The 16,233-nt window shown below is 52.2% G+C and overlaps 1 protein-coding gene and 1 non-coding gene across 3 annotated transcripts in view; both read left to right on the top strand.

Annotated features, from left to right (window-relative positions):
• PKNOX2 (PBX/knotted 1 homeobox 2) overlaps nt 1-16,233 on the top strand; it is a 289,880-nt gene that overhangs the window by 110,065 nt on the left and 163,582 nt on the right. The gene's annotated exons all lie outside the window — the stretch shown is intronic.
• On the top strand, nt 14,462-14,534 carry TRNAC-ACA. Its single transcript has one exon. It is a non-coding gene; the product is annotated as a tRNA-Cys (tRNA).

The following is a 16,233-nucleotide window of genomic DNA, read 5'->3' as shown; positions in this document are numbered from 1 at the left end:
AGCTCGGCAGCTGGGGGACCCTCCTGGGAGGCTGACCACAACCACAGGGTGGGCTGCATCCTCTATCAGAAACCCCCACCCCATGCACATGGATGCAGCAGAACACGCCTTGTTGTAACCTTCAGGGCGACTTGGTGCTTTCCTGCTATGCAAGAGAGGCTTACTGACTAGCTGTCCTGTGCTAGACTCTGTGAGAGACAGAGAACTACCAGAAAGGCCCCGTGGTCATGGAAAGTGGACTGGCCCATGTGGGAAGGATGCAAAGGATGCAGTTGAATTCTGGCTCTGCTGTGTGCAGCCCCTCACTTCCCTAGGCCTCTTTGCCCTCATCTGTTACGTGGGTGTCAAATGGCACCCACCTCATAGGAGATGGTAGAGATTTAAATGAGACAGTGATGATGGAAACTGTACATGCCACTCATTATTCAGGTGCAATGTGACCAAGTCCTAAAGTGAGTCACACCTCGGGTCCTGGCCCACTTCTTGGGTGGGCTGGTGAGAAGGTAAAGAGATGCTCCCTGTTGGCCTGGGATGTTGCTGCTTCCTGGAGTCCACTGCTTGTGTCTTACGCTCAGCTTTGGCCAGAGCTGCACCACTGGGAGGGTTTGGTGGGTCGGGTTTCACCCTTACCACCACGCTTTGTGCAAAGATCCTGAGCATCGGTGCTGAGTGTCTGCACTTGGTGTTGGGCAGTGGGCAGGGACCCTCCCCGTGGGCAGCTCTTCTCCCAAGAGTGGGGACTCAGCACCCATGGCATCATATGCAAGGAGCTGGTGAGCGCTGATCTGTCTGCCTCCTGTGATAGGTCCATCTTGTCTGTTTATTAAAACTGCAAACTTCTGGACAGGGGTCCTTGCCCGAGATTTCTTCCACGTGCTCCCCTCACCACCACACCCACAGGGCCCAGTGCTGGGTCATTGTTCAATAAACGCTCTCCGATGACCTCGCTGGCCAAGGGCAGGCTCCAGTGCTGCTCACCCCCAAGTCAAGGCCAAGGGCCCAAATGTACACAGCTGGTCTTGCTCTGTAGGCAGAGGGCTGGGCCAGTGGACATGACACCGGCTCTGATGCTCTACTTGTCGGAGCTGCAAACACAGCAGGGATCACTCACTGGAGAGACTGGAGTTTTCAAGGTGGCCAGTGCAAAAGCAAGCTGCTGCCCCAGGGCCTGGTCTCCATGAGGTAGTTCAGAAGGGAGAAGGGGTGCAGAGTGGCTCCCCAGTCATCTGAAACCAACAATTTTAGGGTGGCTGGAGGGGAGGATTATTGAAGAAGGTGCAAACTCTTTGGGGAGAGGTGAGACAGGGGTACTAGATGGGAGGAGGGGGCTGCCTGCTCACAACCCGGTTCTAGAGGAAGGGAAGTGGGGGAGGGAGTGGGCCTGAGTGACCTTTGAGGTTGGGGATGAGGGTCAGAGCAAGCCGGGTGTGAGGCAGACCTCAGAATGAAAGGAGCTTGTGTTCTGGCTGCCACAGGAGGATGGCCAGCTAACGGGTGGAGAAGAGGGGCGGGCAGAGAGAGCCATCTCACCTCTCTGGCAGGGGGTTTGTCTAGCGTCCAGCCTGAGTCTTGAAGCTTCACTCTTGGAGGGGAGGCAGGTTGGCGTGTTTGCTTGGGGCCACTTGGGGAGCTCCAGGCATTGTGGGATGCCTGGAGGTGCTGCCCTGAAACCAGTTTTTTTGCCCTCCACCACTACCCCTCCCCTGAAGTGAAAGTAGTCACTCAGTTGTGTCCCACTCTTTGTGACCCCATGGACTCTAGCCGCCAGGCTCCTCTGTCCCTGGGATTTTCCAGGCAAGAATACTGGAATGGTTTGCTATGCCCTCCTCCAAGGGATCTTCCCGACCCAGGGACTGAACCCAGGTCTCCTGCATTGCAGGCAGATTCTTTACCGTCTGAGCCACTACCTGTCCTCAAAGGCCACATGCTTGGGGTGGGTCAGAACTAGCCAAGACCTGGGCTGTCCTCTGGGCACCTCATCACCCCTCTCTTCCCTCCGTCTCTGACTCTGCCCCTCGGACCTGTCTGCCTCTCCCACGCCTCCCCAGCTCACATCCTTCTCTGTGTGTTCCACTTTTTATTTCTCCGATCACTGGTTGGTGCTTCTTTTGTTGTCAGTGACGCCCCCTCGACCCCAGGCTTGTGTCTGGGAGTGATGCTGGGTTAAGTGTCTGCAGGAGCAGACGACCTACGGTGCATGCCCATTTGTACCGAGAGGGGCATAAGCGAAGATCCACGGCACCTGTGTGCCAACCCCCCTTTTCTGTGGGCCTCAGTTTCCCCAGAAATGCAATAGGAGGATGTGGCACTACTCTTCAAGAATGCTTCCCTGGTGTGTGCCCCCCGCCCCGCGCCCCCCTCCTGCCTGGGCTGCAGGAGGGGGAGGCTGTGTGAGAACTGGGAGGTGGGGGGAGCACAGGGAAGGGATCTGCTGCCCGGACCAGTTTAGGCAAACAGCAGGGACTGCTGGCGAAGGCTCCAGCCCCCACTTACGTGGTAACAGCTGCAGTCCAGCTGCTGGCATCCCTGCTGGGGGAGCGTGCTAAACCTCTCCAGGGTCAGCGCTGTGGTATGTCGGTTTCCATAGCAACCAGCCAACGGGCCACTTTCTCAGAACAATTCCCCTACTCAGCCGGGTTCTGGACTTAGCTCAGCCCAAGGGCATGTGGCTGAGGAGCAAAGCAGGAGGGGGAAAGGCTGCCCGAGGGCCAGATGGCCCCCCCACCCCCTGCAGAAAGTGGCTATCTCCAGTCTCGTCTGAGCACAAAGGGCGTGGACCCGGAGGACAGGGCAGGCGGACTCTCTTCCGGTTCTGGCTGTCCCTCGCCCCCTGCTCTTTGCCACCCTCCCACGCCCACTCGTCCACAGACCGCCCAGCTCGGCCTGGCTGGACGTATCAGGTCTTTGTCTGGATTACAGCTGCTTTGGCTGGGCTCAGAGCTGGGAGGAGAAAGTTCCGGAATGGTGTAGGATGGGCGGGGGAGGGGGCTTGCTGGCCTCCATCTACACACCCTTCCATCCCACTCCTCCAGGACTATCGGAATTCCACCCGCCCACCCTCAGTGACCTCTGGGGAAGACAGGGTCAGAGTCTGTTCCCCCCACATGTTCAGAGGATGGGAAAGGTCACCTTTCTCAAGCCCCTTAGGAATAAACTCCCTTAACCTGAGCAGGTTGGAGCCACGCCTGGCATTTTCAGAAAGGGAGACTCAATCAAGGAGAACAGATGGATTAGACACTCGCAGGGACCTTGATCCATGTTGGGGGGGGGGTGCTTTGTGTGGGGATGGGGATGGCATGGGGGCACCAGACCTCCATTTCTGGGCAGAGGGTATCGCTCCTCCCCTCCTTCCTCTCCCTGGTTGGGCTCGCTGTTCAAGTCCAGAAACAGTGAGGGAGGCCAGAGCTTCTTCCCCAGGCCCCTTGGAACACAGTTCAGGCCCCTGGGAACTTGGGGGCCATAGGGCCCTTGTCGCTGGACTTAAGTTTATTTCCAGAAGGAAGCTATTAGCAAATGGGGAAACTGGGGGTCAGGGCTGGTGTCTCTGAGCAGGCCTAATAACCTCAGGGTTAGGCACAGGGCTAGGACTTGGTGTCCTGACAAGTGACTGGGGTGGTGCCTGCTATGGCCTGGGGAGGCATAGTGTTCCCAGAGTGACCTGTCCAGCTGTCTTGCTCATCTTTTCTGATCAACGGTTCTGCACTTTCAAAGGGCCTGGTTCTTCCTTCTCCTCCCCTCATCCCATCTACCATCTCACCCCCATAAAAGGAGGGGACAGATGTCCTTTCTTCCACACACCACAGCTGCAGCCGGACACATTCCCCTAGTCCCCGGAAACAGGTGTGGAGGAATTCTCAGTCCCTGGGGATGAGGGGCATTCAGAAAGACGACCAGTTTTAGAAGCTGCGTGAGTTCCCGTCCCCCTCTGGCCCCATCTGTGAAATGGGCGTGTTGCCTTGGATTAGCACTTCCCAAAGTGCTCTGCAGCACAGTGGGCTCCGCAGAGGGCGGGGGCAGGGAGGGGAGAGTCCCGAAGCCCAGCAAACTTGGGAAACACTGCCTAAACAATTCCTTTTGAAGAGTTACAGGGCTCCTTACCATTGTAAAGACTTGATCAAGTTCAGGATGCAAGACAACCCAGTTTAACCTAGGGCTTCCTAAACATTTATGACCATGGCACCCTTAGTGCACATCCTATGAACAAACCCCACCTGGCAGTCATCGGCCTGTACCAGACGTTCCAAGGCCTTCCAAGTTGCTCCTCAACATCTGAGGTTCTTCCCCCACATCTGAACATCTGAGATGTTCCTGGCACCACAGATGGTCCTGTGACCACACCCCGACCCTGGGCTCAGCCCTCCTGCTCTCCCTCCCCCACCACCTCCTGCTGGCTGCTCAGCTTTGCTCAGATTATCTCCATTCCAGATGGAGACACTGGTGTCTGGTACGGGGAGAGGTCTCCCCCTGGACCCTTGAGAGCTAGGGTGGGAGTGGAGAAGCAGTGTGCTGGGATATCTCAGGTTTCTTGAGGGAGGGAAGCCCTCATGGCTCCACCCCAACCCCCATCTCCTCCCCACCCCCGACCCAAGGCTCATGGGTCATCTGTGGTTTTACTGCTTTAAAAAGTGAGGCAGTGCTTCTAGAACAAAGGGAGGAGAAAGTTCTGGCTCCCAAGTATCTAGAAGGAGGACCGTGAGTGGTGAAGCTTAAAAAAGGAAAAGTGCAGGGGTTTCCCTAGTGGCTCAGTGATAAAGAATCTGCCTGCCAATGCAGGAGACGTGGGTTCGATCCTTGATCCAGGAAGATCCCACATACTGCAGAGTAACTAAGCCCATGGGCCACAACTCCTGAACCTGTGGCTCTAGAGCCCAGGAACTGCAGCAAAAGCCACCACAAGGAGAAGGCCAGGCACCGCAGCTAGAGAGTAGCCCCTGCTTGCCGCAACTAGAGAAAAGCCTGAGCAGCAACAAAGACCCAGTGCAGCCAAAAATAAATAAATTAAACCAAAAAAGGAAAAGTGCCATCCTCCTCTCTTTACTGTCCAAACTCTCAGAAATAACACCCCACATTCTCCAGCCTTTAAATTTTCCTAACATCTTGTGTGAGCATGCACACATCTGCCCGTCAGGGGACAGCCGTGATGGACCAGAGAACTGGCCGTGAAGCAGAACAGCGGGGCTCCCTCCGTCAGCCCTTTGTTCAATTGTCCCGTCTCTCAGAAGGAAGAATGGTTTCATGCTCACAGGATTCTTCAAAGAACTAAATGATACGGTAATGACAGTGCCAACACGTAAGAACTCAGTAAGTCTCAGCTTAGAAGAATGAAACCCCCGAGAGGTAAGAGTTCTTTATTTTTAGCGGGAAGAAAACTGAAGCTCAGACAAGTTAAGTGACTTATCCAAGGTCACACAGTTTTTCAGCCTCCTGACCCCAATCCTTTGCGTTCCCATTTTACGTCATTTCCAGGAAAACATCTCTGAGTGGGTACATATCTCACTGTTTCTGGAGGGCATTTAGCCATTGTGGTTTCCTTTACTTTTGAACTTTTTACTCTCCCTGAGCAAGTGAAATGTTTACTAGAGACAGACTACAGGACAGACCTGCTTTTTTGGAGGAGTTTGGCTGGGGGTATGGAGGTCGCTAAGAATCGGACACGACTGAGCGACTTCACTTTCACTTTTCACCTTCATGCATTGGAGAAGGAAATGGCAACCCATTCCGGTGTTCTTGCCTGGAGAATCCCAGGGACAGGGGAGCCTGCTGGGCTGCCGTCTATGGGGGTCGCACAGAGTCGGACACGACTGAAGCGACTTAGCAGCAGCAGCAGCAGCATCATAGAGGTGGAAAGTGGGCATTTGTTCTTCAGAAAGCAGTAGGTAGCTCTTCACATCACCTGCAGTATTTCTTACCTGTTTTCCACCCCTTTTTCTTATAGCAGCAAAACCCATCTACACACAAGACCTGGGGGTGGGGGTGGGGATTAGGAGAGGCCTCAGTGCTTTCTTCCGTCTCTTGACTCAGGCTTTAAATCATTTTAGTTAGCGCACGGAAATGAGGGCAGAATAGAGAGAAATGAGAAAAACAAGAATGCCTTAATGTGCTCCTCGCTGTGCTAGGATCTTAGGAGCGCGCTTTCTGCAAACATCGTCTCTCGCTTTTGGCTTTTATGTCGGTGAGAGGGAGGCTCTTCAGAGCCTTCAGTGAAAGGGATTCTCTTCCTGCAAGGTGTCAGCTCTGTGATTGCTGTCACTGTCACCAGATCTGATAGTGACATCCGAGCGCAGCATAGACCCTGGTCAGCAGGTTCATTTGGCTAAATAATTGTGTTGGCCAAAAAGCTCATTTGGGTTTTTCCGTAAGATGTTATGAAGAAACCTGGGTGAATTTTTTGGCCAACCCAATCCCTTCTTTTCTGCCACCTCCATTCCCCTGTCATCATCTGAAAAGTTCACAACCAGTAAAGTTGGGAGGGGTGGGTAGCCCCGTTGGTGAAGTTGGAGCAGCTGGTCTACCAGACTTGTCTCCACGTGCTCACGGGCACGCTCCTGTGCCCACGCAGACCTCCCTCCTGTCCCTGGAGTGAACCGAAGGATGTGCTTGGAGAGGAATGTCCCTGAAGCCAGCCTTCCTCAGCTTCTCTGGTCCTGCCCTCTACCTGCTGGGGCCTCTTTCCCCCTGCCCTTCCAGAAGCAGGCTCTCTGAGAAAGAGGAAGAAGGAAGATTCTGTCCCCTGGATGATTCGAGCTCTGCTCATCTCACGTAAAGGGCTGGCCCTGCTCCAGTGGGTATCTGGAGTGAAAACAACAAACAACCCCAAACATCTTCCAGCACCAGATCGATAAGCTCCGATCCCACCACAGGCGGTTTCCTGCTCAGCTTTCTGATGGAGGAGCCTGTGTGTGTGTGTGCATGTGTGTGCATGTGTGTGTGTGTGTGTGTGTGCGGTGTGTGTGTTTTCTCTGCTGATTTACAGGCACTCTGTGGATTGGTCTACACAAGAGGAGGAGGGGGGCTGGGGGCAGGGTATTGTCTTTGAGCAGAGGCCTGATTAGAACAAGGAGCTAATCAGCACTATTTATGAAGGTGTTTTGTACAGGAGTTTGTGTTGAGTGATGGGAGGAGGCAGAGAGCTCCGGGAGAGAAAAGGAGAAAATGCCACATGGGTGTCTGACAACTTACAGCCCAGAGGATCAGAGACATGTTGAGACAGCTCTGTCCGCAGCTCTCCTCTGAGGGTCTCTGGCCTAAGGGTCACAGGAGCCTCAGGAGGAACATGGGGGCCAGGACCCAGTAGCAGAGAGCAGTCACTGCCCCCGTATCGTCCCCATCTCTGCAAATGTCACCAGGCCGACTGCTGCTCCAAAGTCAGGGTGTGGGCTCAGAAAACACCTCTCGGTCTGTTTTCCCCTTTCCCTCTGTACCTAGTGTCTGGGAACCTTGTGCTGGTGAAGCTGCTTCCTTACAACAGTGGGAACAATTTTGATTTGGAGTAGACAACCTTGGACCTGTCACATGGCCTTTCGGAACCTGGGTTTCCTGTATCTAAAATGAAGGCTCCCAACAACCCTTTGACCACTTTATGACACTGTGGGGTCAAATGTGATGTTGTTGTTGTCGTTCAGTTGCTCAGTCATGTCCGACTCTGCAGCCCCATGAACTGCAGCACGCCAGGCTTCCCTGTCCTTTACCATCTCCCGGAGCTTGCTCAAATTCATGTCCACTGAGTTGGTGATGCCATCCAACATCCAACTTTGCTGTCCCCTTCTCTTCCTGCCTTCAGTCTTTCCCAGCATCAGGGTCTTTTCCAATGAGTTGGCTCTTTGCATCAGGTGGCCAAAGTATTGGAGCTTCAGCTTCAGCATCAGTCCTTCCAATGAATATTCAGGATTGATTTTCTTTAGGATTGACTGGTTTGATCTCTATGCTGTCCAAGGGACTCTCAAGTGTCTTCTCCAACACCACAGTTCAAAAGCATCGATTCTTTCGCGCTCAGCCTTCTTTATGGTCCAACTGTCACATTCATACATGACTGGATGACTGGAAAAACCATAGCTTTGACTATATGGACCTTTGTCAGCAAAGTAATGTCTCTGCTTTTTAATATGCTGTTTAGAATATTAAAATGTGATGTGGGAAACTCCCTTTTCAAAGCTTATGGATGTATGTTTTATTATTCTTAAGAGCAGACTTTGCTCACCAGCTTAATGCTGGGCTGGAGGCTGGGCCTGAAGCTGGGAGCTGGAACGGATGCAGAATTTTACTCTCTCAACTGCAACCTTCAGATCTTCAGGAAGTTATTCCTCCCTTGCATCCAAATTAACTCTGGCTTGCAGCAACATCATTTAAAGCATATAGAACTTGGAAGGCCTTAAAACAAAACCTCCTGGAGGGCAGGGGTTCTGGGCTCTATGTGACAGAAATCTCTTGCTTCAAGGAGGAATCAGTTCAGTGGTGGTGTTTCTTCTCTACCCTCAAGGTCTGGACACGGGCGAGCACTTTAAACCCACAAGGTGGCTGCGTCATCTCTGAGAATTCCGTGGCCGTCTCTGGGATGAGCTGAGGAGGCCAGGAAGTAGCTTTGGTTCCATCAGTCATCCTGGCGCCAGAGGCCAACAACTGTAGCCTCCTGGGGTGGTGTTGGGGGAACTGCCAGTGGGGGAGGGTGTCATGTGGTGGGGGGTGGAGGTGCTACCATCTCATGCCCTTTTCTCCGGTTGCTGCTAAATGTGGTCCCTGAAACTGTGACCGAGAAGTGTCTCACGAGAGGAGAACGATGAAAGAGATGGGAATTCTTATAAATTTTTAACCTGAAAAATAAAGAAAGTGTGAATTAGAATTAATGCAGGTATTAAATATTTAAACTTTCTGTACTCACTTTCATTTCTAACGTATTCCTCTTTCAAAACCTCGATAACTGTTTGTCAGATTTGTTCTCGAGCCGTCCCTCTCTTTCCACCCTCCCCCCAGCCCCAGCCCAAAGTTACCCCCAAAGAACCCCGCAGGTATTCATCATCCTGATGGAAATTTTCATTTTATTTCTCCTACAGGAACTGTCTGATCTCTCTCTCTCTTTATATTTATGCTTTCTCTATATGGCAGCATAAATAATTAATGCCGTTATAAACACATCCTATGCAAAATATTTATTAGAAAAAATAACTCTTTAATTTGGCGTGTCATTTAATTCCACTTTGTAATCATAGCACATGGGCTACAATTAATGCCAGGGCTGGAGAATCCAGCCCGCCTGCTCACACTCGCAGAGATGTGACAAATCTCTGAGGGAAAGACCCTTTGGCCATTGGTTACGTGTGTGTTTAGTTGATGGAGGTAGATGGTGTCCACTGCCCAGCATGGGACTGAGAGTGAGGCTAGAAGGAGGTGGGATGGCCAAGGTCTCTTCAAGTGCATTTGGTAGCCTGCGTCCTTCAGGATGCTGGGACTTAAGAGATGTAGGCATTCTTAGATCTTGGGGGTGGAGGCAGGGTGTGGTGGCAGTCCTTGGGTTGGGTTTTCTTTAGGTGAGTTCCCACGAAGGACTGGCTAACAGATAGTTTCCTAGAGATCAGGGTTCTTGCTTGTATTCATCTAATTTTTTTTTTTTTTTTTTAGTTTACTGAGTGCTTCTTCTGTGCTGGGCATTGTCATTGGCACTAGAGATGCGACAGCAAATGAGACAGGTGATGGAGAGGAGAACATCCCAGGGTCCTGACTGTTCCCCCTTGCCTCTGCACATCCCCTCTCCCATTAATAATCTTTCTGGTCCTCGAGGAACTTGTAGGAGAGCCGCTCCACCCCCAGGCTTCAAGGTCTAGTATTTGAATAGCTCAGTGTTTCTGGATTTCTTGATGCCTCTGGATGTAACCCAACCTTACTAAATCCCGAGGAGGGATCCTGAGAACCAGGTGAGTGACATCCGCATCCTTTGCTCCTGGACCCCAGTGTGGCCCTCCCTCTGCAGGAGGCGAGTGGCTCCACTTGGAGTCTGATCCAGCCCTGACTCGCCCCGCCACGCGTCATCCTAAAGGCCTAGACTCTGGGCTGGAGTCCTGAGGGTTCCAATTTTGGTTTTAATGTAGCATTTGTCAGTCTCTCCCCCACTGGGTGGCTTTTCAAATTGTCCTCAGGCCTGGCATCATATCTTCATTCAACATGCCTTGCCAAGCTTAAAATCTCCCATTTACTTGTGGTCCAGACTCTCATGAACTGGCTGGTGGGGTAGAGGATAATGAGAGGATAACAAATGCCTTGGAAAAATCTCTATTTTGTACTTAGCCATGTGTTACTTGTTGTGGTCTGGAAGGCCAGTGCGGCCTCCCCAGCCTGGAATTTCATTGAGGAGAAAGCTGGAACAAGTGGTGCCTAGCTCCCTGCCCACCTTCGTAGATGCTCTTGCATTTTCTGTCTCCCAAAATAGGATGATAGGAAGAAACATGGAAGCCGGAACTGACACCCGCTCTCCTACGCTCAGGCGCCTGGCTCTGGGTGTGTGACAGGCATGGGCTGTTTGGGGCAGGTGACGTCTGACCAAGGGGAAGGGTTTTCCAGGCCTGTCAGGGGCTCTCACTTATCTGGGATCAAAGAGATTGAGCCTCCACTGGCTTGAGGATGAAACAGAAGGTTCTAGACAATGATGCCCAGTAGCATGATTTCTGTGTCCTTCACAGGGTACCAGTGTTGCTTCTAGGGGCTGAGGGACAGGAAGATGTGAATAACTTGGTTGCCCTGTGAGTGTCACCTTCTCCCCCTTAAGGCAGTGGCCACAGGATGCTACCCAGGCTCTGGGCTACATACGCACCTTCTTTTCAGTCTTTTGTCTTGCTTCTGCCTTTATAAGAACACTTTCCCATTCTTCCACTGTGTCCTATGTGTAAAGAGATTCATAATCTCTTTCTGGACTTCTCGGATGTTGAACGCTACCTGGATATGTGTTTTGTGTTCGAATTTTCTGAGTGGACTTTCTCTCCCATCACTTGCACCTGGAGTGCATGCCTGGCTCAGCTTTCAGCCCCTCCCCTGTCTCATTCATTCATTCACTCAATACTCACCAAGCAGACTCTGTGCCTTAGATACTCTGCGGGGAGCTTGGTTTTCAGAGGAGACTTGATTCCTGACCCCCGAGGCTCTGGTTTCAGTTCTACTCAGTCCATCAATGCCTGTGCTATCACGAAACTAGCAGAGTTAGGGGAAAGGTAGCAGTAACTTGATGACTTCCTCAAGAAAAAAAAAAAACCCCACCGGTTCTTTAAGGAGTCATCTCCTCTGCAGGCCCTGCTCCAGCTCATGGGCCTGTTCCTGGCTGCACTCACTCAGCCCACGGAGCCCAGAAGTGAGGTAACTGCAGCTGGAGCCGCGGAGGGGCCCAGTGTGCTGATGGGGAGGCTGCCACTGCCCGTCCCCCCGGGACAGATGCACCACTCATCCCTTGGCCTGTTGATAAAACCTGCTCTTGTTTTCCTGATGTCTAGCGCCTGGAGTTTCAGGGCCAGGGCCACCAGTGCTATGGTGACAAAGCTAGAGAGCATGACAAGCCCAGAGTCGCTCAGGGCCTTTTATTAAACCTGACATCCAATAACCCAGGCCTCTCTCCTAGTCTCCTGGAACATTTGGAACAAATTGCATGGAGCCCTGGAGGAGGGGCAGAGATGAGAGCTGGCAGCCGCGGTGCCTCTGGGTCTCTGAGAGCGGGGCCGTGAGGATAGCATGGCAGGTGTTTTTCCGTGCATCTGTCTTGACGGGGCTGATTCTCGATCCTGGATGATTGATCAGCTGATGGAATGTCTGACTCTGGATGAGTAATCTATGACATTTCCGAAGCCCTTCATCACTTACTGATGCTCCCATTAACCTGGAGATGGGTCCCTCGTCCCAGGTTTTTAACTGAGATGACTGAGATGCTGGACGTTTGACTTGCCGAGGTCACATGAGTAATCCATGGGCTGGCCAAGACTCAGGCAAGATCTGATCTTATACCCCAGGTCCCTCTGACTGCCTGTATCCTTTGGTGCCCCCCTCTTTAATGTGAGGGGTTTGGGTCCCCTTCCACCAGGGACCAGGCTGAGGATTAAGGAGCTCTTCCTCAGGCTTTGATCTTGCCAAGTAAATAGAGTCCAGGGGGCAAAGCTTCAGCAACCCCCCAAGGAGCAACCTTCTTCTCCCTGGTGTCCCCCTCCTTTGCCGTTCCCACCTGTTCCCTGGGCCTCCAGCGCTGGGCTGGGGCAGTGAATAGTGCCTTCCGGAAGCTGTTGGCTGGAGGAAGAGGGGGGATTGACGTCTCCGGATGCCTTGCTGTTCCCCTGTTTGAGAGGTGATGAAAGCACTTCTGAGATGCTCTCTCTGGGTTCTGGCCACGGAGCAGGGAGGCTGTCCTGCAAGGGGAGGAAGGGCCAAAGGCCTTCCTTGCATGTCCTTGACCCAAGCCAGCCCTCTGCCTCAGTCTCAGATTTATGAGATCTTGCAGCCTGTCTCCCTGAAAGTGTGCCCTGCTCCCTAGAAGCCCAGGGCGAGGGGGCTGAGCGTCAGGCCAGGAGACAGTGGCCGTGCTGGTCAGGAAGGCAGCTGATAAGATGCACAAATTCCCCGGCGAGGCTCAGAGGTCATGGATGTGTGTTTGCCTTTGCAGCCCACGTTGCTTCTGGCCGCTTGAAATTCTCCTAAAAACCCAGAGGAGCAGCTGAAAATATCCCAGGTAATATGAAAATGAATAACGGCTCAGCAAACAGAGCCCAGCTCTGAGCAAACAGCCGAAAAGGCAGGCAGCCCAGGCGAAACGAGAAAAGAGGAGAATGAAAAAGGAGGGGTGGGCAGATGGAAAAAGAGAGACCAGGGGTGCAGAGGCCAGCAGGAAGCGGGCCCAGGGTCTCCGCTGCCAGCCCTTTTGGCATGGTGCTGCCCTCTCTCCTGGAAAATCCCCTTCCACCACTTTCTTCCTCAAGGGGTGAGGAGAAACAGGGCAGAGAAAGAGTTTCTCGGCTTTGGCTTGGATGGAGCCACTTAGGAGTGAAGTCCCTTGTGGTTTGATGCCTTACACGTGGTTTTCTACAGTGGGAGGGAATTTGGGACCAAGCTTAGGTGGGCAGAGTGTTGTCCTGAGTTAGGAGGCTCCAGCTCTTGCTGTGTGATCTTGTGGGGGCCTGTGGGCTCCAGTTTCCTTTTTTAAAAAAAGAAAAAAATATATATATATACATATATTTATTTATTTATTTGGATGCACCTGGTCTTATTGCAGCATTTGGGATCTTTGGTTGTAGCATTCAGGACCTTAGTTCCCTGACCAGGAATGGAACCTTTGCCCCTTGCATTGGAAGCGTGGAGTCTTCACCACTGGACCGCCAGGGAATGCCTTCCAGTTTCCTAATTATTAAAATGAGAAGGCAGGACTAGATGATTTCTGGGAGCCCAGAGAGGATCCTTTCAGCTCTAACATATTGCAGTTTTGTTGTTGTTTTTTTCTCCCATAATCAACAAAGACTTGGGTAAGTTCTAACTCCTTGTTAAGCAGTGAGATGCAAGAGAGTGTGGGCGTGATTAACCCAGATCCTCTGGGAATGTACTCTCTGAGATTCCCCTAGGTCGGTCCCTTCCCAGGAGCAGTGCCAGCAGAAGGAGAATCTTCTCTCTTCCCAGTCAGACCAGGGTGAGGCCTGATGAGAAGTTCCTTCCTCCCAACCGTGGGGAAGGGGATGTGCTACCAGGCTCTGGAGCCAGAGGGTGGAACTGGAGGACCTAAAACCCATGGCCACTCTCATTTCTCAAGGGCTTTCGGTATGTCCATTGCTGTGCTCCATGCTTTGAATCCACAACCTCATTCACTTTCTTACTGATCCCTCGAGCTCAGTGTTATTAATATCCCCGCTTCACGGCTGAGACTCAGAGACCCAGGTAACTTGCCCATGGTCACATGAGCCGAGTCTTACCCAGGTTTGAATGATCCACGTCCCTAGCGACGTGGTCTTCATGCCCTTAGGGTCTCGGGGAAGGGAGCGCCTGACCCCAGAAGGGTGAGGGATGTTCAGCAGTCAGTGAGGCACCCCAGCTACCAGAGGGGGGGTCCTCAGGAGAGCTCGGATGGAGGGCGTGCTTCATGCGGCTCCATCACCGCTGCGGTTCTAGCCCAGTGTGCAGCAGAGGGTTCTTCCCCCAACTGTGGCTGTTTTTTATTTTATTTTTTTAACCGTTTGATAAACTACAGAACCAAGTAGACACGGGGAACACAGGCAAGGGTGTTCAACAAGGAGCACAGAGGGCCGGGAGGTGGGGCACAGAATACAGTACTGACCCGGGGAGGAGACGGCCCCGCCCAGGCCAGGCTCTGTGGGCAGCGGCCCCAGGCTACCCTCTCAGCTGTGGGGCTTCCTCACTGAACATTCGAGGATCTCGGAAGGCTCAGTGACCACCTGGCATCAGAGGGATGTCTGAATACAGGGAAAATCCTGCTTTAGGTGGAGGGCTAACCAGGGCTTCCCTGGTGGCTCAGATGGTAAAGCGTCTGCCTACAATGCGGGAGACCCAGGTTCGATCCCTGGGTCAGGAAGATCCCCTGGAGAAGGAACTAGCAACCCACTCCAGTACTCTTGCCTGGAAAATCCCACGGATGGAGGAGCCTGGTAGACTACAGCAGTCCATGGGGTCACCAAGAGTCGGACACGACTGAGAGACTTTGCTTTCTTTCTTTTTCTTTTAACCAGGGCTGCTCAGAGAATATCCAACTCCAAGATGTAATAATGCATCCCATGTATTCCCCATGCACAGAGTGAGTGAGATGGCAGAGCCTGCCCTCACCATCTCTGCCCCCACACCTAGCCACAGATTGCTCCCTTCAGGCAGGCAGGCAACAAATGCAAAGTCCCTCTGGTGTGCAAGGCCTGTGGTAGGTGCAGGGGATAGTGCTAAATAAGACACGGTCCCTGCCTTGAGGGAGTCTCCTGTTCTAAGTGGGAGGGAAAGAGTCAGTAAACGAGAGACAAGCATGGCAGTAAGAAAATGTTAGGTGCATACTCAGTCGTGGTGACCCCCTGGACTGTAGCCTTCCAGGCCCCTCTGTCCATGGGATTCCCTAGCAAGAATACTGGAGTGGGTTGCCATTCTCTTCTCCAGGGGATCTTCCTGACCCTGGGCTGGAACCTGAGTCTCTTGCGAAGATCCCACATACCATATAGCAGATCCCATATAGCAGATCCCATGGCAACTAAGCCCGACTGAGTGTGGCAACTACTGAGCCCGTGTGCTCTGGAGTTCCCAAAGCCACAGTAGACCACTGCAAGCTCTGCAATGAAATATCCCAAGTGCTGCAAGTAAGACCCCACATTGCCAAAAATAAATAAAACAGATATTAAAAAAAAGAAAAAGAAAATGAGGACAAAGTGGGATCCAGGGAGGAGTGAGGTCCAGGGAGCATTTATTAAAAGGAGGTATGTTAGCATGCTGGTGGAAATGACTCAGAAAAGAGGGAGAAATGATAATGCAATAGAGAAGTTGCAAAAAAAAAAAAAAAGTTATCAAAAAAGCACAGAAAAATGGGTTCAGAGCCCAGTGAATGTGCTGACCTTGGGTAGGAGCCAGGATTCTTTTTCAACTGAACTTGGGGGAGGGGCCAGCAGCGTATTTGGGTTCGGGTGCAGATACAGTGAAGGACTTGTCCATGGGAAGATGAGGTAGTTCTCATCTTACAGAAATCTATTTTCTCTGTGAAATATACGACAAGGTCATCAGCTGGAGAGCGGGACAGGGAAGGGTATGTTGGAGACTCGAGCAGAGAGAAGGAAGTGTGATGGTTTCCTCAGAGATTGGGAAATTGAATTTTCTGAGGAAGTGTAGTAGGTTTTTCTGACAGTGTTGAGTGAGATTTGTGGTCATGTTTGTAGCAAGTCTAGTCAGCAAATTTGGGTCATTTTTCCTCCAGCAATGTTCAGCTGCTCTGGTGCAGGCTCCACGTAAGTGGCTAGGACACCAGACTGGAGGCCTAACGGCTCAGCACAGCAGAAGGAGAGAAGCCAGATGTTTCGGGCTATTGGCCAGGGGGTGGCTGGAGTGTGGATTTTGGAATCAAGAGCCCGGCAAGGAAGAAAGTGGGCATGTGTGGGGAGTGGCAGCAATAGATGACAAGAAGAAAAAGTGTTGTTTTCTTTTTTTGATGAAATGAGATCTTAATAAGGTTGGAGAATGACTGGAGTGGGAGTGTTGGAGTAAGCTAGCCCCGAGAAGGGTGGTGATGGTCAGAAAGTGGGAGTTGGA

Source organism: Cervus elaphus, chromosome 2, assembly GCF_910594005.1.
Source record: "Cervus elaphus chromosome 2, mCerEla1.1, whole genome shotgun sequence".
Lineage (NCBI taxonomy): Eukaryota > Metazoa > Chordata > Mammalia > Artiodactyla > Cervidae > Cervus > Cervus elaphus.
This window is presented reverse-complemented; position numbering and strand designations above follow the sequence as displayed.